This window comes from Cavia porcellus, unplaced genomic scaffold (assembly GCF_034190915.1).
Source record: "Cavia porcellus strain 051 isolate PalLab524CR breed Dunkin Hartley unplaced genomic scaffold, mCavPor4.1 scaffold_25, whole genome shotgun sequence".
Classification (NCBI taxonomy): Eukaryota; Metazoa; Chordata; class Mammalia; order Rodentia; family Caviidae; genus Cavia; species Cavia porcellus.
This window is the reverse complement of record NW_026947508.1, coordinates 2593992-2620634: the sequence shown is the minus strand read 5'-3', so window position 1 is coordinate 2620634 and position 26643 is coordinate 2593992. Positions and strand designations below refer to the sequence as shown.

Genomic DNA, 26643 nt, shown 5'->3' with positions numbered 1-26643 from the left:
CCTTTTCCCTGGAGGATTCTGATCACAGTAATTGGAAGTTATGGATCATTTCCTCAAAGAATTCTCTTCAGAACTGCAGATAATGAGAGTTTGGGAAAGCAGAACTAACACCTCAGGAGAAGTTTTCTTATGCAGTTGGAGACTTCCCAGATTTTCCAAACAATGCCAGGTACAAAGAGTGCTAGCATCTGGGAGCCTGAGGATGGGCCACAGGCATGGTTTTGCTTTTCATTACAGAAACTTAAACAGCACCAGCAAGCCTGGCCCATCGCCTTTATCTGCCTGCTTGTCCAGGGTGTAGACTGCTCTCATCCTCTGACGTTGTGGGAGACATCAAAACCTCAGCCTTGGTCCAGAGCATTAAATCTGCCATCCTGGCTGCACCGGCAGCACAGGGAGAGTTGGGGGCAGGCAGCCGGGGTCCCTGTGTGAGCCTCTGAGAAAGGATTCCTGGAAATGCCTTCCTGGAAGGTGCAGAACTCTAGCTGCCTTCATGACATGGTGGAGGGAGGGGGTGGCACCCACATGCCAAGGGGGACCCAGATGTCACTTTGAATCATTTTGCCTCCCAGTAAACTTTTTTCAAGGAGGAAGAAAGGGAGAGCTGGAGGCTTGAGCGAGAGCAGCTGAGCCGGAAACAGATGTGCTGAGCGGCACCATGGCAACGTCAAGGCTGGCGTCCACAGAGAGCTTGTACCAAGGTCAAGGTCACAGCACACAGCATCGTGCTTTGTGTGCGTGGACAATGGGTGACATGGAGCCGCAGACACAGCTCCCAAAGTGGGTCTTCACAGCCAGTCCAAAGGGGGTGACCCATGGCTCTGGAAACCAGTATGTGTGGGTGCTGGGGTGTATTTTGGAACACATTACATAGACACAGATTCACATACATATATACATGCATATATATATGCATACTTATTTTTACAAGCATCTCACTATGGTTTTATAGAAATATTGAAAAGCACAGGAAATGAGCAAACACATTATTTCAACAAACATAGTGGAATTTTTTTCCTCTAGTGCTGGAGATCAAACCCACAGCTTTGGCACTGAGCTACCTTCCCACCCCTGTGTTATTTTTATTTCTGTTGCAAACACAGGGTCTCACTAAGTGGCCCCGGCTAGACTTGAGCTTAAGACCATCCCATCGCAGCCTCCCAGAATGCTTGGACTGCAGGTGGGAAATTTTTGATCATTTTTGTGGTATAAAAGCCCAACCCCCTCCCTGTTTTCCGAACGCCAGAGGACGTCATTTCTCTGTTCCTTTGCACGGCTCACAGCTGGGTTGTGACATCATGATGTCTCTCAGAAGGCTCCCGAGGGGGCAGTGAGATTTGAGCCTGAGATATCTGAGGTCTGCTTTATCATCAGTGCCTGTGGCCACACTACTCCCCCCAGAGACTGTCCTTGGCACAGGATGAACACACAGACTGTTCGAAGACACATTTTCCTAACATTTTATGGAACATAACTATCAGAAGGTGGACGTGTCCCTGGCACTGTGATCACACCACACACTTCCAGGTGCCTGCATCAATGGGCATAGATGAGTCCCTGGGGCAGCCGAGGAACACCCGTCCATAGCGCTGGCTTCATCCTGGGCACTTGGTTAGCTGATCCTCCGGGGGCTGGGGAGGGTTCTCATTCCCAGCATCCAGTGCGGTTCTGGCTTCCTGACAGTAAACGCCCCAAAGGAAAGTCCTGGCTGCTATCCGATCAGCGACTCCTGAGGCTGAAACTCCGTGGTGCCCACTCTGCAGGCCCTTGGGACCTCAGGAAACACAGCATGACAGGAAAGATGCAAGATAAGATGCAGACCAAGTTTCTGACCCGCCAAACCCAATATTAATTTAAGTTGGAGGAGATAAGAGAGCCTTTATCGGGAGACCGGGAGGTTATCTGCTTTGAAATAGTCTCTGTCCTGTTGTGCACTACCAAGAAGAAAGAGAGGCAGGGAGCGAGGGTTTCTCTCAGCAGACCTCTGGGTAATTAACAGGCCAAGGGGTCTGGTGCTGCCTGACGGCTGGTCCCATCCCGGGCGCCCTGCCTCCCGGGGCCCCAGCTGCCCCTCAGAGACTCAGGGCTCCGTAGAAGCGTCCAGGCTTCCTAACACGAACTTAAAAGTAAGTCTCTGTCTCTCAGTCTCTGTCTCTGTCTCTGTCTGTCTCTCCTGTCTCTCTGTCTGTCTCTGTGTCTCTCTCTGTGTATCTGTCTCTCTGCCTCTGTCTCTGTCTCTCTGTCCCTCAACACTCAGCAAATTTCTGAATGACCATAGGGATCAGAGTGCCACTTTGTCCCCAAGCACCAGGAAAACAGAAGGCAAAGGGAGCAGGAGTGATGGCGAGAGGGATCCGGTCACATCTGTGCATGGGTCCCACGCTCAGATCAGGTGAGAAGGGCCAGAACCCAAGCGCTGAGGCCTCTCACAATCAAAGCCCTTGAACCAGAGCTGCTCTTGGTGGCACGCAGACCTGGCAGGTGCGCTGCCCTCTCCAGATCCTCCAGGTATCCCAGGTAAGCAGGCACGCTTCGTGAAACAGGGCCGCCTGCAGAGGCAGCTGTAGGATGAGCCCTCCTCGCCGTCCATTCCCAAGCAAATCTCACTTGGAAGCCCCTCTGTCCCTTCACTGGCCCACGGTGCCATAGCGTGCAGGTGCCAGCCTTCTGCTCCTCCTCCCGACCCCTATGGGGAGCCAGAAGCTGACCAGCTCTGCGGCCTCTGTTAATTATTTAACCAGCACAGTGATTGAAACCTCAGACCACCCTTATAGCAGCCGCCGATTTTACCAGCAGCCGGAGACGTCTTCCGACCACACAATTAGTCTTTGACAAATGGTTCTCTCCTTTCCCCACATTTTCCCTAGGGGGTTATTGATGCTGTGGAGAGCAAAACATCGGAGCAGATATGATCCCCTCACTGTGGTACAGCCACCTCGCAAAGATCCGTCCTCAGCGGTGAAAACACCATGCATTAAAAAAAAAAAGCAGCCAGCCCAGGAGCTGGAAGGTGAGTTACTGGAGAGAGAGGGACTGGCTGTCCAGTGGGACAGGAGGTGCTCTCCATGTTCCTGAAATGCCACCTCTGGCTCGATCATCACAGAGGCCGCGTTGGCTGTTTATCTCTGCTCTGTACCACAGGGCTCTGGACCGGGTTATTTTGGTTAAGCTGGTTTTTCTTGTCGGTACTGGCAATTGGCCTCATAGCCAGACTGTGTAGTTAGAGAGGAATGTGCTATTCTATTTGCAGAACTGGGTTTGCCTGAACAAGGGCCAATAAATCCCTTCTGAATTAAAATGAAGTAGATTTATTAGGTACGGGCTTTCTAGTGGAGGATATCATGGCTATTTTAGCCAAATTCCCCTGAAGTCAAATGTAACACACAGCAGTTTCCACCCAGAGAGGGAGCAAGCGGATCAAGACTGGAGTGTTGGCTGGGTTTCCAAGAATGCTAAGTTCTGGACATGGATCCAGTCCCGATCCCAGGGAGAAAACATGCATTGGGGGATTGTGGTTGTTTTTCTCTAAATGGACTAACTGCTCTGGTATCAACAAGCGCATGTTGGGAGGCGCCGCCTCCCGCGACTGCTGGTGTCCAGTCACTGCTCGGGTCCTGAATGGTCTCTGTCTGTCTCTCTCTGGGGTAGCCAACCTCCAGGCAGAGATGTGCTGTGAGATGCCCCCACCTTTTCACCAGACTTACCTCCACGTCTTCCTGCGTATTCTTGACTCCAGATAAACTGTCCTTCGTGGTCCTCCTATCCCACCTTCACTGTCCTCCATCCCTTTTTCATTTGAAACACCTCTGGTCTCAGGGAAAACGTTCTGTAAATGTGAGTCTCTTCTGATTCCAAATGTATTCATTTTTTGTTTATTCACACAATTCCTATCACATGCCTTGCTTGGATAGGCTTTTAGGAATCCTCAGTGCACTTTGTACAAAAATTAAAATAACTAATGCGGTCAACAAAGATTTACTGAGTGACTGACTGAATGAATGAATGGATGAATGGATGGATGGATGGATGGATGGATGAATGGATGGATAATGGATGGATGAATGGATGGATGGATAATGGATGGATAGATGGATGAATGGATGGATAATGGATGGATGAATGGATGGATGGATGAATGGATGGATGGATGAATGGATGGATGAATGGATGGATGGATGCATGGATGCGTAGCTTGATTTTAGTTATCCAACTCCTTCAACTCCTCATGGACAGTATACAGGTAGTGCTATGTATAGGCAACTGGTTCATTGTTTTGAACAAGACAAAGAGAAGCCTGAAGTCAATTAAGGCTTCAAATTCCATCAACTGGGTTAGCAAATACTATTTCCTAACTTAAAACAGTCAGAAGATCTCCCTATCAGCAGTTAGTGGCTCACATGTGGTTTGTTCTTGCTCAGTGATTCACTGTCAGTGACATTCAAGCACTCTAATGGTCCTAATTTTCTTCATTCAATGCCTGACTTGATGCTATGGTTTGTGTCTAGGTGGCGCCCCGAGCCTCATGCAATCATGCAGGTGACTGAATCTAGCATTTGTGATAGGTTCATTGTCTAGCACAGGGATTGGTGGTGGAAGAAGGTGTGATCTTTCCCCCTTTTGTCTTATTTGCTCTTTCCCTTTGCAGCCATCATGAACCGTTGGCCCTCAGCCTCGCCGCTCTGCCTTGGAGCCAACTGAATACGAACTGAAACCTCCAAAGAATTGTAAGCTAAATAAACCTTTCTTTGCTTCACTTTGGGCACTTTGTCTCAGCAACAGGTGAAAAGGAACCAAGATACTTGATTAGGAGCAACTCTTCCAGTGTTGAGAGGTCTTTAATGTTCTGTGAGAAGTTGCCAGTGTGGTGTATGTGGCATGGTAAACGCTTCTCCTGGACTTTTGCACTGGTCCTTGTGGGGTTCGAGGTGCTGTAAGGGCTGCAGTTGCCCCTTGTCAACGAAGCTACCTCTAGTGTGCTGTGGGGATGTGTCTCAGGAGCTAGAAAGGAAGCCAGCTGCTGGGAGGGCAATGCAGTGTGGTGAGATCTGGGAAACGAAGCCAGTGAGGAGGGGGAGGACACCATGCTCTTGGAGACCCAGGCCCCGTCCTCTACAGAGACAGTGTCCTCCATGAAGCGGGTGCTGGGTTTATAGATGCCCCTGGGCATTCCTTCGTCTGCAGCCAAGGCACCCCTAAACTCTTCCTCACATCAAGATGCCTCTCTGCAGAAGAAAGAGAATTTAGAAAGCGGGAACTGCACTTCTGTTTCTCCCTGGTCCAGCAAAATCCTCAGTACACAGCAGGTGCTTGAGAAACTTTGTCAAATAGAGAGTCAGTGAAGAAATCCTCGAAGATGGCAACTGGTGAATTATTTCTATGGAGAGTCTCAAAGAAGAGACTGTTTGGTTAAAATGACAAAGTCCCCTAAATTTCCTTTCACCAAAGGCAATTGTTTAAGCATCTTGAGAGGAGAGAACAGCAGTGGCTTAAGGTCATCCTCATAGGAAGGTGCTTCTGCCTGCTAAGAAGGTCCCTGGGCAGAGTTGAGATGACTCCAATGCCCAGAGCTTCGCTCAGACACCGTGTCCTGGAGCGCCGTTGTTGTGTCCCTGGGATTCAGGTGTCAATTCTGTTCTGGATGCCAAGGCTCTATCAGCCCGTGGGACTCTCAAGTTGTTGACCCGTATGGTGCCTAAAGGGCCAAAGGGCATCTATGGCTTTATCCGGGATGGATAGCACATGTGTCTCATTCCCTAGAAATTTCCACACCCTTCTGTGAGCTTGTTTTCTACACCATGCAACTAAGATGCATGGTGAGATGCCAATCTCCCTTAATGGACAGTTATCTCTACTGTCATTTGCCTTGAGTGGTTAATTACAGCTCTAGAAATCAAAATCTAAAGACCCAGACAAACTGCACGGAAACCAAGGACACTGAAGCTTATCTTGTGATGGTTTCACACTGCCAGGAAAAGCAGCTATGCATGAAGTATGATAAAAAAGAATAAGGTGAATCTCTAAATTTAAAAAGTATATTTCAGTAAGACACACTGTCACTGACTCCACTGAAAATGCCCCGGTGATCTAAACACACCTGTCCCATCCCTCCTGACCCACTCTGAAGCAGCTCTGGAAGTCCTCTGCTTGTCTTTCTTGGTGTGTGTGGATGTGGCTGCCTTCACACCCTACATCGACTCAAAACATTTACAGTTGCAGTCATTTTGACTTTGCAGAAGGGCTGGTGACGGAGCCAGGGAGTATTTTGGATGAGGACCCACTGTGACATTTTTATAAACCTCTGCTCTGCGACAGTGCTTAGCCCCAGGGTTCATCAGATCCTTTTTTTTAAAATCACATCTCGGAAAGACACGAAGGACGTCCAGAACTGCTTCGAACAGCCGCTAAGTGTGTCCGGAGAGAGGGGAAGGATTCTGAGTGGGATCAGTGGCACTGTGCCTTTGACTCTAACAACTTCTTCTAACGTAAGCATTTTGATCCTAAGTTCATATGGGGAGTGGAGCCCAGCAGAAATCCGCATTTACTCTCAATTAGGTGACTCTTGCTGCACTTAAGTGGCCCTCGGAGTTCTCAGAGGATAATCAGAATCCCCGTGCTCACGCAGGGCTGCAAAGAAAGCCTGCTGCCTCCAGAGAGACCGAAAGCCTTGTTACCGCAAAGGAGCCTGGGAAAGCTCTCAGAAGCCTTGGGAATCCTCACCTCCAGAACAACTGCAGCTCCAAAGGGATCACCAAAGCAGGCTAGAAAGGCTGGAACTGTGTGTGACTGAGTATCCAGCACCTGGAGGGTAAAACACGCACGTATAAACTCCAAGCATCCATTGCCAGCTAGGGGAAGAGAGGAACATATAAAACACAGAGGACCGATAGGTAACTGACACTGATCCAGAGCTAACACACATGGAGAAATTAGCGGACAAAGACATCCAAACAACTATTAGGACGCCATCCTAAGTTCAAAATGCTAAGGCACGCAGGGTGTGTGTTTTTAAAGACATCTTCTTCCTAGAGAGGAAGACAGCACTGTCTGACATGAAAAATTCATAATTAGATTAAGAGCCAATTAGAAAAAATACTAATGAACGTGAAAACAATAATGGAAAATACCCAAAATGAGATGTAGAGATTAAAAAAAAAGAAGAGAAGAGAACCCACGAGTGTAAGCCAGATTTACTGTTCGTACAATGGGAGGCCCCGAGGAGGAGGAGAGGGAGGGACAGAAGAATACCGGAAGAAAACAGACCAAATGTTTTCACATTTGGTGAAAATTCTAGATCCACAAACCCATAAAGCTCAACAAACTCAAAGGAATGCGAAACCCAGGAAATGTGTTAACAAATGAAATGAAATCACAGCACGATTAAGATGTTCAGAAGCAACGATACAGGAAAAAACCCTTAGAAGAAACGAGCACATTAGACACACGTGTACCCGAGAAGCAGAAATAGGGTTCCCGCAGATCTGTAGTCAAACGCGGTCATCTTCGTATTCCTGCTGAAAAATTGCCAGCCCAGAATTACGTAACCAGTGAAATTATGTCTATAAAATTAGGGCAAAGTAGAGATCTTTCCAAACAGACAAAAGCTGAAATGATTCAGCACCTGCAGAACTACACTGAGGAATTACCAAAGGGAGGGGCTTGGGCCAAAGAAATCTGACACCCGACAGAAGTGTGGATCCTTGTCCTGAGGCGGAGGGCAGCAGAGACTACAGGAGTAACTGTGCACCTGCTGTTGTGCAAATCTCTTTGAAAATCAGGTCAGCTGCAAAAATACAGTAACGGTCTGTCTGAGGGGCATTAGAGATAAGAAAATCAAATGCACAGAATAGTGTAAGGTCCAGGAAGGGGAGGAGATGTGTATGGTATTTTAAGGTTCTTACACTTGGTACCTTATAGCACCAAGTGGAGGAGATACGCTATCATAAGCTAAGGATTTATATACTGTAGACACTAGTGTGACTAAAAGAAAAACCCTAAACTAATAAGACAATAAAGAAGATAAAGTAGCATTAATCCAAACTAAGGCAGAATAAGAGGGAGGACAGATACCAGACACAGAATACAAAACAAAAGTTGAGGGGCTGGGGGTTTAGCTCAGCGGTATAAGCGCTTGCCTTGCAAGCCTGCGGTTATGAGTTCGATCCCTGGTACCAACACAAACAGATCAAAAAAACCCACAAAATAAAAGTTGATAAACTCAAGCAAAAGTATCTGATTTACATTTAATAATCATGTTAAAATAATATTAAAAGTATGGTTTAAAGTATGATTAAAAGAGCTTGGGAAAAAGTATGATTAAAAGTAAAATTTAACATTCATATTAAAAGTAAATCAAACTAAGCGTAGACATTGTTACTGTTAAGGACTAGGTTGTTGTGTTTCTGTAAAATTTGTGTGTTGAAGCCCTAAAGCCCCCATGTGATGGCATTAAGAGCCAGGGTCTTTAGAAGAAAGTTTTGGCCCTGGGGACCATGAGGTAGGATCCTTGTGGGGTGCCCTTACAAGGGGGCCCCGGGAGCCCTCTACCATGTCGGAAGGCATGAGAGATCAGAGCCCTGCACCCTGCAAGAGGGCGGCAGAGGAAACCCCGCCCTCAGCCTTGCAGAACTGTGAGCAGCTTGCGGAACTGTGAGGAGTAACACCGCTCTGTCCGAGCTGCCCAGCAGCTGAACTTTACTCATACACACTCGGCTCTGATGAAAAAGCGAGTCCCAACAGCGGGCTGCCTACAAGACACCCACTTTAAATAGAAAGGCACGGACAGGTCAAAGGCTAGAGGAACAGAAACAGACGGGCCGAGCAGTAACAGTCACCAGAGAGAGCTGGGATGCAATACAGCGGCTAGCAGAACAAAAGAATGAAATAAATCAGACTCGCATGTGTAAACACTGCGGTTCCTGCCATCAAGATGTCTACCACCGATAGAAGATAGAGAAAGATATTATCCTGCTAATCTGTTAGTTCATCAAAAAGAACAGTTTGTGTTTTTACTGTGTGATCATTTTTTCCTGCCTCTTCCTTGTCATCCGAGCCACTGCTGTGAAGGTTACAATATGCAATATATAAGCCATTGTTAATCTCCTATAGTTCTAGTTTGAAGTTCTGTATCATCGTCTTTATTCTTTTTTCATTTTAAAATAAGCAAAAGGATGAGTGGTGGGTGTGCCCGACAGCACAGGTGAGTTTCAAAGTAACGAAGAAGCCAGACCCCCAAACATTCTTCCATAGAAACTTTTGGAAATCATCAGTGAACTGATAGAAAGCAGGTCCGCTGGCTGTCTGAGGGCAGGGTCACAGGAAGGCGGAATCACAGAGGTGTGTGGGGGGCATGGGCGCAGTGGGTGGGTCTTCTTGCTCCTGATAACCACGATGATGACTTCCCCAGCTCGCGCACCTGTCAACGTACATCAAATCGTAAACCTTAAATATGCACGCTTTATGGTGTGTGAAGCATACTTGAATTAAGTTATTAAAACATTCATGATCTCTTACTCCTACAGATTTTAATTTAAGGTCTGTAGGGGGTAATATGGACTACATCATGTCTTCCCAAAAGCCCATATGCAGAAGCCCTAACCCCTAATATCACCATACTTGGAGATGCAGCCTCTGAAGAGGTGGTGAAGGTTACTGGGGCACTGAGGCTGGGCCCTGAGCCCACAAAGCTAGTGTTCCTGGGAGGAGTAGGTGAGGTACCAAGCTTGTGCTCACGTGCAGAAGAGGACGTGGGAACACAGGGATGACAAGGTGGCCCTGCCAGCCACGGACGGAGGCCTCCCCTCAGAGCGGCACGGCCAGCACTGTGACCTTGGACGTCTGCCTCCAGAGCCCCGCAGAGAATGTGTCCTGCTGGAGCACCTCCAGCATGGTGTTCACATGACAGCTGGAAAGACACCGCTCGGGGTCTCCTAGGAGCTGTGAAAGCTCTCGGGGAGTTCGCACCCGGGCCAGGACTGTGCCACATGTCCAGTCTGGTCCTGTTAAATGCTCATTCTGACCCCCCATCAAGATGCCGTCAATTGACTTTGGGATTCTCACTTTCTTCTGTGTCTGGATCTACACCCACAAAGGTGAAATCTTGTACACCAATTGGTCAAACAATTTATGTGTCAGAACAGAACTTTATCTGCGTGCAGATCAACAAATATGTGTGTGTGTTAGGGTGCAGATCCCGACCTCCGTGATGGGACCTGGCCGGATAAAAGGCAGAACTTCCTGCCACCAAAATTTCATATCCTTCTTGCAGACACATATATCGTACCCAAGCACGGCACTTTCCGCAAGCCAAGTCTCCTAATGTGGTTGAATTATAAAAAGTTCCCAGTGCAGTGTTCTATTCATTTACATTTTTATGCTTACAAAAAAAAATTCAGCATGCAATTTATATAAGAAGGCCTGAGTTATTTGGAAAACATTCAGGTTTCCCAAGAAAAAAACAACTACAAAGAATTTGAGTTGCAGGATTAAAAGGCAGGTTCGGTCTGAGCCTTGAGCCAAGAGTAATAATTAGAGCATGCACCATAAAACTGGATTTTAATTAAATATACCTTTGAATAAGAAAGCGTTTTGTGAAGGGTAGTGCATATAGAAGGCTTTCAGAATGGCCTGATAACATCCAGAGAATGTCCAACATTCTTGAGTTTAAAAATGGAACTGCTTTTAAAGCAAGTCCAACAAAACCAGCTCTAATGCCTGCAATGCAGGCTGCTTCGTTCTTTCTCTGGTGAGACACTCGGGATGTCCTGATGGGAGCTGCTCAAGGGGCCCTGTGTGGTCTTGGGGTCTTGTACGTTCCATTTCGCTTCTAGCAGCTTATCCAATACAGGCTGAGCACAAGGTAAAATTCCGCATGACTGAGCTTTGAGGAAACACAGAACTTTTTTACTTAGCATGAAGGATCAGATGGAGAAAAGTCACTGGCTGTCACTTTAATATTTTATGCATAAAAAGCCCCATTCGTCACCCAGGTACATTGTTCTGTTATACTGTTTCCGATGAAGATGGCCCTAGATGAATGTTTAATGGCAGAACATGGTGTCTCTGCAGATTTAGAATCTGCAAATTAGGCTGGCCCTCTCTGCCAGAAACATCTGTCTGCTTCCATATGTGTCGCTCTTAGATGGAGAGAGGTGATCTTTCCCTGGGTCCCCGCAGATGTGCGGTTCCATTTGGTAGCTTCTGAAACAACCGTTCCGAATCCTAATGGCAACCAAGCATTACAGCTCCGCAGAATGTGCCAGCTCGGGTTCCTGATGGCTCCAAATTGACAGGCTGGGGCACTGACATCTTTGCAGATGAAAGGTGAGGAAGAGAGACTCTCGTGCTCAGTGAAAGGTGCCCCCCAGGACACGCAGACAGCGGATCTCGTCCCCTGGTGACTTGGGGGCACTGTCCGTGAGCCCTCTCCGAAGTTTCAGCCCACCAGCACCCACAGGTCCACATTTCCTTAGGGCAAAATCTGAAAGATACAATGAAAGTTGGACCATGAAGCACCGCGTCCCATATACACACTCAAGCAGTACCAAGTGGTTTTCTTTTAAAATTCAAACGTCGTTTTCAAATGCACTTCCTATTTGGCAAATCACTTCTGGCTCATTCATACACACAATGTAATACAAAAAACATCCATTGGATATGACAATGCCCATGATGGACTGTCTCCTTCTATGAATAAACAGTGGCTTGCAGCGACTGTAAGGCATTGCTTACCACTAATAGGGCTGAAATTATGGCGAAATTCTAAATGGACAGTACTTATGGTAATTAGTTAAAAACCACTGACAGAAACAAAGTCCTCTGCTAGAATAACAGCATTCAGGCTTCAGCCTCCATTAGGATGGGCATTACCGATTCTCCCAGAAAATGGTCTTTATCGTTTCCTCTTATCTTCCAAATGAGGGGAGCTCCTACAGCTGCTCGGGCATCTGGATCCTGGCTGCTCCCGAGGGGCTCCCGCCCCGTCCTACCTGCTGTTAAGACGTTCTCATGGGACCGCCAAGGGGGTCCACACCCCCTCCTCGCTCCCTGCCACCCCTCTCCTTGGCTTCCGTCCATCTCCTCGCCATGCAAAAACCTCGATGTGCTGAGTGCTTCCGGCCCATCTTACTGTACTCTGCAGAAAATGTAAACATCCTTTGTGGCCAAAGGACTTCCAGGGCCACCCTCACCAGGCCCCTTCTGAGTACTTCCTGCCTTTCCCTCCCCATCCATCCTCCCTTCCCGGCAGCCTGTCCCCGAGGCCGGAGCTTAGCAAGCTGTCACACTCCCCCTCCTCTCCCTGGCTCCCTACTCCCAGGCTGCTCAGGACTGGTGCTTGGGGGAATCCGGAATACCTGTTATGTTACTGTCAACTATTCTCAAGGGTCAGGTTCCCAGGAGCTGTCTGTCCAGGCAAGGGCAGCCCAGCTCTAACACCAAGCGCACCATCCTATATAGAACATCCCTCAGTCCAAGGAACTGTATTACACAGTATGTGTGATGCTAAAGCCCCAGGGCCAGGAGAAGCTCCCCACCATGCAGACAATCATCCCTTGCTCCCCTGTGGTTGATTCTACAACCAGAATCTGTGGGTCACCATCTGCTTGATCCCGCACAGGGTGATACTTGCATGTAACCCACAGAATCCTCATGCACACTTCAGTTCACCTCTAGGCTCCTTATAATAACTAATACAGTGTACGTGCCACGTAAATAGTTGGTGTCCTATATGGTTAAAGGAGTAACTGCAGGAGAAAAGCCCACACATTCTCAGTATGGATGCAGCTCTTTTCCATCACTGGTGGAGCATCTGTGGCTGTGGAAGCTGTAGGTGTGGCGGGCTCACTGGCGTGAGTCGACAGGTCGCCAGAGGTCAGCACTGCCCCTTTCTAGCTTGGACTCAGTTTTATTGGAAGCCTGGGAAGGCAGAATAGAAGAAAGAGGGCAAATAAAATCAGAGTTCCACCTGGAATTTGGTCTCCAGCAGGACAGGAGACAGATGACCAGGAGCTGTGCTCTGGGAGGGATGGCGTCAAGGCACCAGTGCTGACCACGTCACACAAAGACAACGGAGCATTCAGAAAAGGGTCCAGCCTTCAGTGGACATGCTCCCTGAAGACCTCTGATATGGGGCAGTTTGGTAGTTGTCACTGTGAAGCAGCCCAGAGACAAGGCTGTTTTTGCAGAGAGAATGTTTTCCTCCGTCAGAACAATGCAAGCATGGCAGGGATTGGGCTCAGATTAAAGGTTCCCAGGGACCTTTGTCCCAAGGGCACAGAACCTCATGAGGAACATCTGTCCACTGCCTGTGCAAGAGTCGGGCTCTGGGCTCACCCTTCCTCCAAGGAATTTGAATCTTTGGCCTTGGACATTGTCTGGGTTACTTTTCTCTCACGCCTGGAACAAAATTCCCAAAACCCAAAAGGGAGGAAAGGTTTATTTGGCTCCCTGTTTGTGGAGGTTTCAGTTCATAATCAGCTGGCTGCAAGGCGGGGTGGCAGGGCACCGGGGTAACGCTTCAAGACGGCACAAGACAGCAAGGCTAGAGCAGAAGGGAAAGCAACTCTCTCTTTCCTCCCTCATATATTTAATTTTCGTACGTGCTCCCCCCAGGGTGGGTGTAGCACTCACAGCGCCTCTGTGCCCTCCTCTTGCACAGGCTGAAGATGTTTCAAAAGTGAGGATCTCGGTTCCCTGCTGAGCATCTTACTTAAATGTCTAAGCTTTCCCAGTTGACACAATGTATCACCCATAAACGAGACCAAAATTGGGGTCCCCAAAGTCCTGCTTCTGAGATGGCTTTTCTGTGTGTGTGCATGTGTGTGTGTGTGTGTGTGTGTGTGTGTGTGTGTGTGTGTGTGTGTTGGGGACCTGAATGGGAGTGAAGTTCAGGTCCAGTTCTTAGATTAACTCAGGCTGGGGAGAGGGGTTGGCTGTGACCTTGTGGGTCAGGTTTAGTTTCCAGAATCACGCATATTAGGAAATCTAAAATATCACTAGAAAGATGGATTAATAGCTTGACAATCAATCATCACTGTAATACACATCTTTCTTCAAGTCAATACAAGTAATGCAAATAACTCAAGAGATAAATGGGTAGAAAATAAAACAGTTCATGAAAACAAACCCCAAATCCATATAAAGGTGCTATGTTCGTCTGTTTGGGTCACTGTGTAAGAACATCTCAGACTGGCAACTGAGGAACACAGACATTTACCTCTTATGGTTCTGGAGGCTGCAAGGCCAGGATTCAGTGACCGGCAGGATAGCTGTCTGGCCAGGGCTCTGGACCCCCGATGGCACCTGCATCGCTGTGTCCTTACTTGGTGGGGATGTGGGCGGGCTTTCTGAGGTCTCCCTTGTTGGGCCCTACACCTATTCATAGTCTAATCATCTCCAAGGGGCTTCACCTCTGAAATCATCACCACGGGGAGAGGAAGGCAGGACATGAATTTGGAGGAGGCCTCAGCATTCAGACCCTAGTGGATACTGGACCTCACCGGCAGCTGTACCGTGAGGACACCCAATTGCCTTCAACCCACCCAAACCCAAGCCATCTTACAATAGGAGATCTGCCTAAGGAGCATCAATCTGGAGGCTCCGCTTCAGAGTCCCACGAGACGATGCACCCAGCTGAGATTTCACCCACTCGTCCGGATGAACTCAGGATACGCTTGAACTTGCGCTCCAAGAAGTCAAAGATGGATCATTCCAGTTCCTGCTGGCCTGAAACTGTCCAGCGTGCTCAACCCGGAGGTGGCGAGTTACAGGGCTGCGACTTGGAAGGAGGCGTGGAGAAAGGCACGGCCAGGAGTCCCCGGAAGCCCACCTGGGAAGGCAGAAGGAGAACCGGGAAGCGCTATTAACCCCAGGTCCAGCAGCGAGGGCACCCACCCCTTGGCACAGTTCCTTTTGTTTTTGTGGATGCAGGCACTTTACAAGTGTTTTTGCCAAACCGTGTTTTCAGTGCACTGCGCACAGCTCTGCTTCTCTTTGTCAGAACCGGATTCGCCTCACAGCTTCTTCCCAGCTCACCCTCCCGAGGGCACCGGCAGGCCCTCCTCCCGGGGTTCGCCAGTCTCCCTTGAACTGTGTCTGCCCTGAGAGTGATTTTCCACCACGGGGCACTGGTCACCGTGACTTTGCAGATAAGACACAGTTGAATTAATTCCCTAAGTGCCCAGCAGCTTCTGGGGAAGATTAGAGGTGAATTCACTGGAAATAGAACAGTTCTGTGGCGAAGTCTGAGAATGACTGGGGCAGAGGAGGAGGGAGAAAGTTCTCAGGGGCGCTGAGCTCTAACCACGGGGCACAAACCCACACCAGGAGCTTCCTGCTAGGCCGGGAAAACGGGGCCCGAAGAGGCTGGGACCTGTTGGGGTCTCGTGCAGAGCAGCCCCCCGAGTTTTCTCCAAGCATCCGTGGCTCGAGTCCCTGCGTCAGCGACTCAGAGGGGAGCAGGACTGCTGTGCCAGCCAAAGCCTGCACATGGGACCATCTTACTCCGACCTCGAGGCAATATCGAAGACGAACTATAAGCTGCAGTTTTGTAGGGACGATCAGGACCTGAACAACTTGTGTGGCCCCTGGAAGGTGTCGCCTGGGCAGGGACGGGGCTTCCAATCAGCAGCTCTAGCCAGAGTCCCTGGCTCCCAAGGCCCCAGGCTAGGATCAGAGCTTGAGAGGGACTTCCGGTGAGGGCTTCAGGGGCAGGGTGACGGTTGTCACGCTGTGGCCTCTCTCTGCATCCTACCGATCCAATGCAAGGTCCCTTCCTTGGAAAGCTCCTGCCCTGTCCCAGTCCTCTCCGCAAAGCAGGTGCGACTGCCACCTCGCAGCCAGGAGCATGTGGCCTCTGCCCTCATGGGACCATCCTAGGGCTGTGGCTCTCCGAGCACTGGTCTTCTCTTCAGAGCAAAACGACGCCACTCACAGAGGGCTGGTGGCAGGTGGTATGTCACGGGCGCCTCAGTGACATTCAGCGGTGGCCGTTGGCACATGGCTTGGAAAGTTGGAGCTGACCCTTTGGCTTTACCTGACAGATGGCTCACACCCCTCCGAGGCTTTCCCCAGGGGCCGTCCCTGGTCCAGAAGGGTGAGTTTGGAGGTTGGATTTCCCGTGTCTGTCCCCATCACAAAGGAACCCTGATGGGATTCCCATGCCTTGCTAGGTGCTAAGTCTGAGGTTGCCCCGTGGCCGCTGCCCACGCAGCCTGGGCCTTGGGTTCCATTGGGCTTGCGGGGTGGGGCTCGCAGACACGGTGGGGCCCCTGGCCCTGTCCCTGCTGCTTCTGGGAAGCCACAATGCGCTTCCCCATGTATCTCGAAGCCCTCCTGGATTGCCGGACAGGAGCGGGACACCTGTCCTCGCATTTGCCCTGGCAGAAAGCTCCCCTGGCCCAGCAGGAGATTTGCATGGAAGGCGCCCCGGCTCCTCCCGCTGGGCCTGGGAAGCCGCTTTGCTTCCCTTGGCCTGGTTCCCTTCCCGCCTCCTCCGGGTGCGGGTCCTGAGATCCACGCGAGGGTCTGGAAGTCGGTAACCAGCATTTACAGCCTGGCTCTTAAGTGGTTCCTGTCATAAAACTAAAGACTGCCAATAGATTAATAAGTGCCATAAAGTGTCTTAAATTCTTAACCACGTGCTCAATTAGGTGGAAAAAATATAACAGTGTCTAATGGTGGCTCGGCCGGGTTTTCCTCGGCTCCTTAGTTTAAAGGCCGGAGTTTATGGAGGGGAGGGGAGGGGAGGGCCCGGCTCAGGAGAGGACGCAAGCTGCCTGCCCGCCCGCCCGAGTCCCCCTGCCCCCAGCGTGGCCTGCAGTCCGGCCTGACTGCCTCTCACCACGCCCACCCGTCAGCACAGGGCCGGAGCTGGCGTCAGCGCAGGTCGCTCTGCTGCTGTGACCCCGGAATGCTTCCTCCCTTCCCCTGCACATCACACCTGTCAGACCCTTCGGGATCTGTCCCTCCTGCCACCTCCACAGGCTGCTCTTGGTTCCTGTTTGGGGTTTTGTCCCCCCAAACTCTCTTACTTCATCCTTTTTCTGCTCAACCACACTCACGTCTTTGTTGGTCCCAAGAGCAGGTGACTCCTACCCCAGCACCTTTGCACCAGCCACTCGATCTGCCCATAATATCCTTTGCCCAGATACCTATCTACTCACTTCCTTTAGATTTTCCAGATATGCCTCTTAAAATGCCATAGGTCCAACCCGTTGTTCTTCTCTCCCAGGAACTGGAAGCACCTTGTGTGTCACACTCACCTGTCTCTGCTTGCTGGAAGGTCACCCTCGAGGAGGACAGAGACTGTTCCCGTCTGCTTGTTCACGGCTTTGTTTTCTGTGCCTGGCTGGGAGCTGACTTGGTCCCAGCGTGAGCCAGGTCACATCAGCTGAAGGAAGCATTAGGTCAGATGTCACCAGTGAGTGTCCACAGTCCCGGGTGCCCATGGGCCAGGGTCTTTCTGAGTTCACTCTTCCTCCTCTGAGCTGTGGATGCCCCAGGGAGAGGCGGCACCTGCTCCTGAGTGTCCCTGTGCATGGCTGTCATCTCCATCTCAAGGAGGAGCCCAGGACAGTCACCCCGGGGGGCTCCATGCCCCTCACTGCCCACCTCCCTCTTAAAACACTCTCCACAACTTGAGTTTAGAAGCTGCTTGCTTGCCTTCCCTGCCTCCCCTCCTCCCTTCTAGAAGCACCAGGCAGACATGACCCAGGTGACACTGGCTGGAACCATGGCCACCACTTTGTGTCAGTGAGGCACAACCAGCCTTCACACCTGAGTGAGGCCTGAGGTGCACACTGCAGAAGCCATCGTGTGCCAGGAGCTAAGCGGGCACTCGCTCCCGGTTTCCTCTAATTGCACCCGAGAGCAGCTGTGGTCACCCTGACCGGAAGTGCTCATCGAGGCTGCTGTTAGTGCCGGACGCTGGCCACGGTCCTCAGCGCTTCAGATGCTTTCCTTCCTTTAAGTCCAACAACACTCGCTTCCTCTTTTTCACAGAGAAGGAAGCCGAGGAGCCTGGGAGCCTCACTGCTGTGCCGAGGACGGCTGAGCTCACCCTCACGCCCGGCTGCCTCTCAGTACTTGGCCTGGACTGCTCTGGACAGGTGGGCTAGAATCACAGCCGGAGGCTCCAACTCGGCCGTGTTGCCTTCGGCTGTTCCGTCTGCACGTGGAGGAGCTGAGGAGACGGAAGACCCAGGACGTCCCAGAGCCCCGCAGCGCCCCGAGCCCTGGGACCCAGGTTCCTTTCTGTCTGAGAAACTCTGGGGGCTCGGTGCTGGGCAGATGATGGCGTGAGAGTCCCTCATCCTAACCCCATGCAGTTCCCTGCAGACGGAGAGACGAGAGGCCAGGCAGGCCTCCTGCTGGAAGGTTCCTCTTGAGGGAGAGCGATCTGTCATTACGGGCCTGGCTGAGTTATACTGTTTCCTATTAAGATGAGTCTGAGTGAATCTTTAGTGACAGAACACTGCGTCTGCACAGATTTAGAAGCTGCATATTAAACTGGCCACCTCCATCTGGACTGCTGGCCCCTCTCCAGAGCCATCTATCACCCGCAGAGCCAGCGAGCCACGCGAGGTCCCTGCAGATGTCGGGCACAGCTGGAGGAAGGATGCCCATGTGCTCATCACTCGAGGAGGCTCCTGGGGTCCCCTTCCAGCACCGCTCTGACCTTAGGTTCAGAGAGTCCCCTGGGGGAGGGATCCAGGTTGTGTGCCCACGCCATCCTCTCTGCTGCCCGGGTGCTGGCTGTGGTTCCCATCAGTGTCCTTGCCCCCGGGCTCCTCTGTCCTGCTCTGCAAAGCACTGGCTCATCCGCCAAGGTCCTCCAGGACTGGAGAGGAAAGACCCACTTAGTGGAACGGCTTCAGGCCACGCCCACCTCCCCGGAGGCCTGCGGAGTTCTAGGGCCTTCTTTGGGAGTTTCCAGGCTCAGCCCCATGGTGACACGGATGCTCGAGGACCCTGGCTTGAGTCTCTTCCAGTTCCCCCATCCTGGTCCTTCTGGGACACAGCGCCCAGTCTGCACGCAGCACCGAGGCCATCCGATTCCACATGGGGTGGTTACCCTCGCCTCTAGCCTCTGGCCCCTCCTGTAAGAGCGGCAGCACCACACCCGTGCCTGCTCTGTGGTAGCCGTGATGCTTGGTGAAGACTCCGAGGCCCCAGCAGAACCACCAGGGGGATGAGAGGCGACCCGAGCCCTCTGCTTGGAGAGCCACCTGTGAGCCCCACAGAGGGCGGCAGGCACATTTCAGGGGGTGAGGCCTCTCGCCTGACATCTGTTCGCTACCCAACTGTAATTAGGAATGTGTGCAGTTTTTAGAATGACAGCTTCACGGGACCCCTTTGGACGTCCTCTGTCTGCTCTGTTTTCATCATGCAGGTCCCAGCTGGACTCCCGTGCCGCGGTGACAGCCACGGGTGCTCCTCGGTGGCTGGGCTGTCTCGGCCGTGAGCCTTTCCCAGCACCTCCTCCTCCTACGTGTTATCTGTGCCCATTTCCTCTCTGAGTTACTAGGGTAAAAACAAAAACCCTTCGTAGAAATTTCTTCATCCTGACGTGTCTCTCTGCTGCTTGAGTTTCCACCCAGATCGGTAGAGAGGGACACACACGCGTGCACACGGGAAAAGGAGGGGGCGTGCTTTGCCTCCCCCTTTAAATAACTAACGCTTCAGGAAAATCAAATTACCCCAAGGAGAGAAGGAGCAGACTTGGAGCCCGGAAATGCCAGAGGTGAAGAAAGCAATCCAGCCTGCGACTCTTCTGACGGGGCTCGGAGGCAGGAGAAAATAACAGGGTGCCAGGGCCCGGCTACACTGCTGCTCATGCACTCAGCTTGTGTGCGGGGAGCCCGTTTTCGTGTTAAATTCAAGCTCATTTTAAAAGTCTGAGTTGATCCTGTATAGGCAGAGCCCGGGATCTCCGACGTGGGAGCCTCCTCGGACGCGCCTGCTGGTCTCTGGAGCCCTCGAGTGACAGCCAGTGGCAGCTTTGCAGATCATTTTCCCTCTTAATGGGACATGGGGAGAGCGACGTGCAAGTCCACATCCAACATCACAGGACAGAAAGAGGCTCCTCTTTCCAGGAGGCCACTCCGCACATTAATATGATGGGAACATCGCAGATGCCGAAAGCTGAGGTGGGACCAGGCAGCTGGGTGACTGCGTCTGGCCGCCTCCCCTGGCTCACCTCGGCCCTGGCAGTTCAAAGAACTATACTGACAGGAACTATCCTGATGCTGTGTTTGTGGATGGCTTGGGCCTGGGCATGGGATCCGGAATAGATTCTCGATAGGAAAGCAGTACCATCGATGCCCTGGCAACCAGGGGCACAGGCTGAGCCTCCACCACTGTGTTCTCCGTGGCTCTGCAGGGGCTGTCGGGACAGACCTGGCTGTGCCTGCTGACAAAAGCTGGCAGGCCTTCGATAGTGAGCTCGGAACGTGCACGTCCCTGTGTGTTAGTGATGTACTGCGTGTGTCTGTCTCGGGCACAGCCCCCATGCATGGACCTGGAGGCGGAGCTGTGGGAAGCAGTCAGTGTAAGTGGAGCCCTGTAGCGGACCAGCATCCCCTTGCAGGTGAGCACATCTGAGGAGCTGGGCTCGGGCAAAGCAGGAAGAGAAGGGTGATCAGGTACGGAGTCTGTGCCACCTTGACCAGGAGCTCACCAGGCTCCTAGAGTAGAAGAACCCACTTTCTGGGGCCCCAATCACCAGGCCACGGCGGTGGCTGGGCAGCTGGTGCTGTGGGTACCAGCTCTACTGTATCCCAGCATCCATTCCTGTGACTGCAGGTGGAGCCCAGGGCCGGTCGGTCACCTGTTAGGGTGAGGATTGCTGTGCTGCAGTCAGGAATCACCACCTGCCCCCATGAGTTTCAGACACTGCTGTCCATCGGTCAGAGGGCAGGCTGCCCAGGAGCAAACACGGGTCTGGCTGGCCTAGTCCCTGGCTTCCTCTGCCCTCCCCAGGGGTTCAGATTGGGGTTCAGCTTGACCTCGTGCTTTATGATGGGGGCCGGAGCCCAGGCTGTGAGTCCACAACCAGGCAGGAGCAGGAGCCTTGGGGAGGCCACTGGGTGCCATGAGAATTCTGCAAACGTCATGACCTTGTGAACGGCTTCACTACTTGGGGTCAGCTGCTGCCAGAGTGGGAGCCCGGCCGAGATGTGGTATTTATTCTGCTCAAAGAGCCCTGTCCCCCTCGGGCCGGAGCAGGCTGCTACCCATGGTCTGCACACCCTCAGCCTGTGCCTCTAGCCCGGGGGGCTCCCTGCCTCCCCTCCCTCCCTGCTCCTGCTGTCTGGCTCTGTCTTCCCCGTGTTGCACACATAATCTGAAACAGAAACGAATATGCAAAAGCCACTTTCTGTTTTAATCAGGTTTGGAGGAAAATATGTCTAACATGCCACTTTGCCCGTGGATAAAATGTTTGACATTTACCAGGCTGCCGTGAATCCTGTCGAACATCTCCATTTTCAAATGCCACTCCACAGCTCCTGGCGCCGGGGTTCGAAAGGCACTTGTCCTACCAAGTGTGATCCTTACTGAAAATATTAAGCAGACTCCTGGCTCATTTAGAGCTGTGGAGAATAGCACTGGAATACAAACTCCCACTTCAGGAGGGAGACAGACAGGTGTTCCCACCACAGAGGGAGGAGGAAGTGGGCCCAGGCCTGAGACCCCACCTCCCTTTGCTGCCTAGCATGTCGCTGTCCTCCGCACTGAGGGTCCCCGAACACCCCGGGGTGAGGCCTGAAGCTGATGACAGGAGGAATCTGCACCTGGGCTTTGCCTAGCCAGCATCCCCGAGCCACTGTCCCCACTTCCTGTCCACACTGGGGATTTGCGATTCTCGCACCCTGTTCAAAGGAGGCCTGGATCTAAGCAGGCAAAGACACAGGAGCTGAGCTCGGGTGACTCAGGCCTAGATGGAGCTTTCTGGGGGTGATCAATGTGCAGGGGACCCCGGCTTCACTCCCTCCACGGATGCCGAGGTCTGAGTGCTGGACCCTCTGTTGCCAGAGCTCACTCTGTACTCAGATCCTGACACACAGTCAAAAGGGCCTGAGCGGCAGGGGGCCACTGTCCTATCCCTTCCTCACTGGAGGCCACAGCAGCTCTGCCTGGAGACCCCGCCCAGAGAGCCCTTCCCAGACACCAGGTCTGCTCATACCTTGGCTTTGCAATTCCCAGACTCCAGAGTGCTGAGAAAGAAGTTTCTATTGTTTACAAATCCCCCGTCCTCAGCCAGGAATATAATTCACTTTGCCCTGAGCCCACTCCTGGGACCCAGGAATAAAGGCAGACGCCTCCTCCCAGGGGCCTGGCTACATGAGGTCCTGACCTGAGCCAGCAGTGTCAGAGTTGGGTAGGGAACTTCGGATTTGAACGCGGGCTCTGGTACCTGTAGACACTTTGCATGGTGTCCCTTTTGCTTACGGAGGTCCCCACCATTGCTGAGCTGGAGCACCTGTCTGCTAGAAAGACAGAAAGGGAATCCTGCATTGAAAGGGGTGCTTGATCTGTGGGTGGAGGTAATAGGGAGCCATTGCAGGTTATGAGTAAGGGCTGGTTTCAAAGCGGTGCTCAGAGAGGTGTCAGGTAATAGGAAGCAGGCAAGGGTCCCAGTCCCTGTGACCCTGAGCGGCAGGGCTGGGGTGGAAGAGAGACCCAGGGAAGATGTGGAATACAGACAGGAAGGCTGGGGCTGGAGGGCTGTGTGAGGGCCCAGGTGCCTATGTGTGTGTGTGTGGGGGGGGGCGCCAGTGCCATAGCTGGCCTGGTAGCAGCTGCCTGCTGGAGGTTGGGGTTGCACGGTGCTTGTGGCCCAGGGAATGACCTTGAGGCTCTGTCTCATCTGCCAGGGACACTGTGGGCCACTCACCAGCAAACGTCCTCCTCCCTGTGCAGCAGGTGCCGACCTCAGGGTGCAGAGGACCCCACAAACTTATGCACACTTGGCCTCCCGGGATCCGGGGATTTCTGTGCACCAGATTTAAATCTTTGCTCACATCCTATCCTGATGGACTTGGCCTCGTGGGAATGTCGGTTGCATGCACACATGTTGCTTTGGGAGAAGACTGTGTGTGTAAGCATGTGTGAGTGCTGTAAGGATGTGTGTGTCTGTGTGGGCAAACAGATGCTTTGACAGAGTGGACCGGGGTGCGGAACTGTCCGCCACAGCTGCCTCCTCGTGCGCACTCCCAGCGCTCTCGAACCCTTCCCAGCTGATTGTGTGCTCACTCCAGCCCTGCTCGCCAGATGAACCAAGCAGGGAACAGACTCTTCTGCCTAATGAGAATTTAAATTTCCGACTTTGTTAGAGGCTTGAGCCTGCAGACGCAGCGTGATGCACATTTCTAAGAGCTCAGCAGGAAGCGGAGGCGCTGGATCCTGAGCTCTGCCTGCATCCCCTCCTGAGCCCCCCCACCCCGCCCTTCAGGAGCTTGGTAACACAAGATGCTCCACCTCGAGGGCCAGCTGGAACCACTCTGTTCCCAGCATTTATCCAGTGTTATCTGTGTGGGAGGAGACGTACACCATGGTGGGACATTCCGTGTTCCTAGACTTGCAGGACAGTGTGAACTCGGGGCTCAGATTCAGGCTTGTAATCTGTTTAATCTCGCTAAGACCCCATGCTGCTATCTGCAACATGAGCCTCTTGTGGGGTTCCTGGGAGTGTGTGGGATGCACTCTGTACTCACCGCAGGCAGCCAGGACCCCTCGAGGCACACACCATCCCCTTAATCAAGACCACATGGCAGAGAGCTGGTGTTGCGCAATTGCCGAGAGACCCTCAGGAAGCATTTCTAAGCCATTTCAAAGCCCTTCTCCATGTCTTTGTTCCAAGTTGTGCTGCCTTATGTTTTATTAGTTCAAACCTCCTGAAACCCTTTGGAGGAGGAGGCTTTTACATCTTGAATGCTGGTGAGGTCTTTTACTCATGTTGGCAACTTGGATGCCCAGGGCACTCAGAGGCGAGGACTGCATGCCAGGGACAGCAGAGCCCAGAGTGGAGGGAGTGCTCGGCTGCCAAGAGGAGCCTTTGTTCATGGGTGCTGTGGGCATTTGCCCAGCCCTGAGCTTCTCTTGGTTCTTCGGCTGTGGGGTGCTGCCTCCCTCTGCCCCCCGCCTTGGCACAGGCAAGCAAGGCTGCTGGGTGCTGCAGTATTTAGCTTGCTCCTGCTTGGGGGGCCTTTGCAGGAAGAGTTTAGCTTTTGCAGAGAGCTGTGTCCCTCCTTGGGTTGTACCAGAGACTGAACTTGAGCCTCCACAGGGCTCCTGCTTCACCCACGTGTGCAGTGGGCTGCAGCATCACTCTGACACACCAGGCACAGTAGGGTCCTTTTCCCGGATGTGCGGGATGGGCACAGGCCGCTGTCACCCGACAGGCTGAAGGGTGGCGACCCTTCCTCTCTCCACATTTCCAATGCTGCTTGGCCCCTTGAGCACCTCAGGGTGCTGCTCACAGGCTCAGAAGGTGGCCAAAGAGGGTCGTGAAGTGCTGAGCTGCAGTCCTGGCTCGATTTTACACGGAAAGTAAGAGGAAGAAGAAAACTCATCTTTTCGAGGGCAACGAAGATTTATGGTGGTCCGAGAGCCAGTGCCTCCTGGGTGTATTGTCCCATTTTAAATCCACCTGGACCTGCCAAATCTTTGTGAAATGAGTCCTTTGCAAACACTGGCCCTTCCCCCAACCGGTCTCACGCTTCAACTGCTCAATCTCCGCTGCCCGCTGGACAGAGATTCTGAATCCAGTGTCTCCCTTCCCATCCATTTTTTGATCATGTGCAACTCCTCAGAGCCTCTTTGAAATGCCAGCATTCCAGGACCAACCTGAACCCCCTCATTTCACTGAAAGCTGCTCCTTTTGAATGAGGCTCTTTTTGAGTGAGGCGTTTAGAAGTCAGGATTTGACCTGCAGGAAATAACCCAGTAAGAATGGCGGAGCATGAAGTGTGGACCAACACCTGTACAATGGGTGGTGTTATGACCCAGTCCAGGCACCAGGGGGCAGCACATCTCGGCTGGGTCCTTAACTCAGAGACAAAAAGACTCTCGGGACATGGGGGCTGGGTGCACAGAGAGACCTGACAGCATCCAGGTGAAGTCCTTTGATGGCAACTTTGCTCAGCTGACTTAAAGACATCTCACCACAGAGCTTTAGGGTGACCATCCCGGATACTCACATCCTAGGCTGATCTGTGGTGTGTGCCCAGGATGAATCCTCTTGCCTCTGACCTTTGGAATACATACAATGCACATAGCCAAAATAAACGCTTATTTTGAAATAATTTTAGATTTACAGAAAGCTGCAGGGCAGCAAAGAGCATCCTCACAGTCCTCCCGCCCAGCTGCTGTGAATTCCTCACAGAACCGTGACATGCTGACTAAAACTGAGAAATTGATACTGGTAGTACACTAGGAGCTCAGGCTTTGTTTGATTTGTCCTGATTTGTCTGCTGATGACCCCTGGGACTCTGTGGACCGCACACTGCACTCACTGCTGCAGGGAATGGCACACAGGGGGTTCCCACAGACTTTTAGGATCCCTGTTTCTAGGGCTTGGATGCTGTCCAGACACATCCCATTAGCTGTCCCATCCTCAGAACTGCAAGGAGGGAGATTCCGCTTAGCACTTGAGGGGGGAGGAAAGTTTTAGAGGTCTCAGACTCCCTGAAATCTACAAGAAGATGTTTTCCCTGGGGAGCATTTTCCCCTGCTTCATCTTTGACACATCTGTTATTTTCCAAAGCAAATAACCTTGAGCCTCCTGTCCCGCTTTCTGGATGGCGAACATGACAGTGGGTCCTTTATAACATATCGGTAAGTGGTAGTTCCCCCACATAAACACAGCCCTCACTCCACAGTGGCCAAATCACACTTTGTCAGAGGAGCATTTAAGTCCTTCTGCAGGGAAGACACCGGGGAGAGTAATAACAGCAGAGCTGACAGCAATATTCCCTGACTTAGTTTAAAGAATAAAAACGAAAATACAGAAAGATATGCATTTTTCTTAAAGAAAATGAATTATTCTTTGAAAGTTAGTCAATCTCTTGGGGGTACAGTGTGGAAAATTGGATTTTAATGGCTTTGAAATTGAGGTTCCATGGGTCAATAGTAGTGGCTACTTGAAGTAAAATGACAAATCTATTAGAAGAAAATCAAACATTTTGTTGCTCATCAGAAAGGCAGTCAGAGGACAGCAAGGATTATATTAAAACTCTTCTTTCAACTAGAAGCCATCAGCAAAGTCCCATTTCTGCCTTGGTGTTTTGAAATCCTTGGGAGAGGGTCACTCTGGGATTTGTTAGATTCTTCTTAGGTCAAGGAAAAGTTCGTGGTCTCTGACCCTCACTGCAAATGTGGTGGAAGGCAGTTGCAGGATAAGCCTTTCCCGTGAATCTAACCCCAAGGCTGCCTGGATGCCCTTTGTTCCCTGTCCCCTGTTTTCTACTTTGGTCTTGGGTGTAAGGTGGGGATCCTTGAGGGGATCTCACCTGGAGGCATAGCAAGAGGGATGGGTGCAGACACCAATGCCCACAGGGCCCGTCTGGAGCCAGATGGGATGCAGGGTGCACACAGAGAGCCATGCGTGGTAGGAGCATCAGATCAGCAGGCCATGCCAGGGCCAGA

General features: G+C 51.7%; 1 long non-coding RNA gene across 19 annotated transcripts in view; it reads left to right on the top strand.

The window, feature by feature from the left end:
* Positions 1-25906, top strand: part of LOC106028006 (uncharacterized) — a 36811-nt gene extending 10905 nt beyond the window's left edge. For 4 of the 19 annotated variants that reach the window (XR_010042868.1, XR_010042865.1, XR_010042864.1 and 1 more), the window contains 7 exons: positions 238-471; positions 573-2517; positions 2868-3010; positions 4646-4724; positions 14397-16090; positions 17228-17416; positions 17998-25442. This is a non-coding gene — a long non-coding RNA (uncharacterized LOC106028006). Of the gene's footprint in view, positions 1-237; positions 472-572; positions 2518-2867; positions 3011-4645; positions 4754-14396; positions 16091-17227; positions 17417-17997 lie in introns of those variants that run through there. The other 15 variants (XR_010042855.1, XR_010042866.1, XR_010042871.1 and 12 more) reach the window with 14 other exon arrangements.
* Positions 25907-26643: the final 737 nt, after the last annotated feature.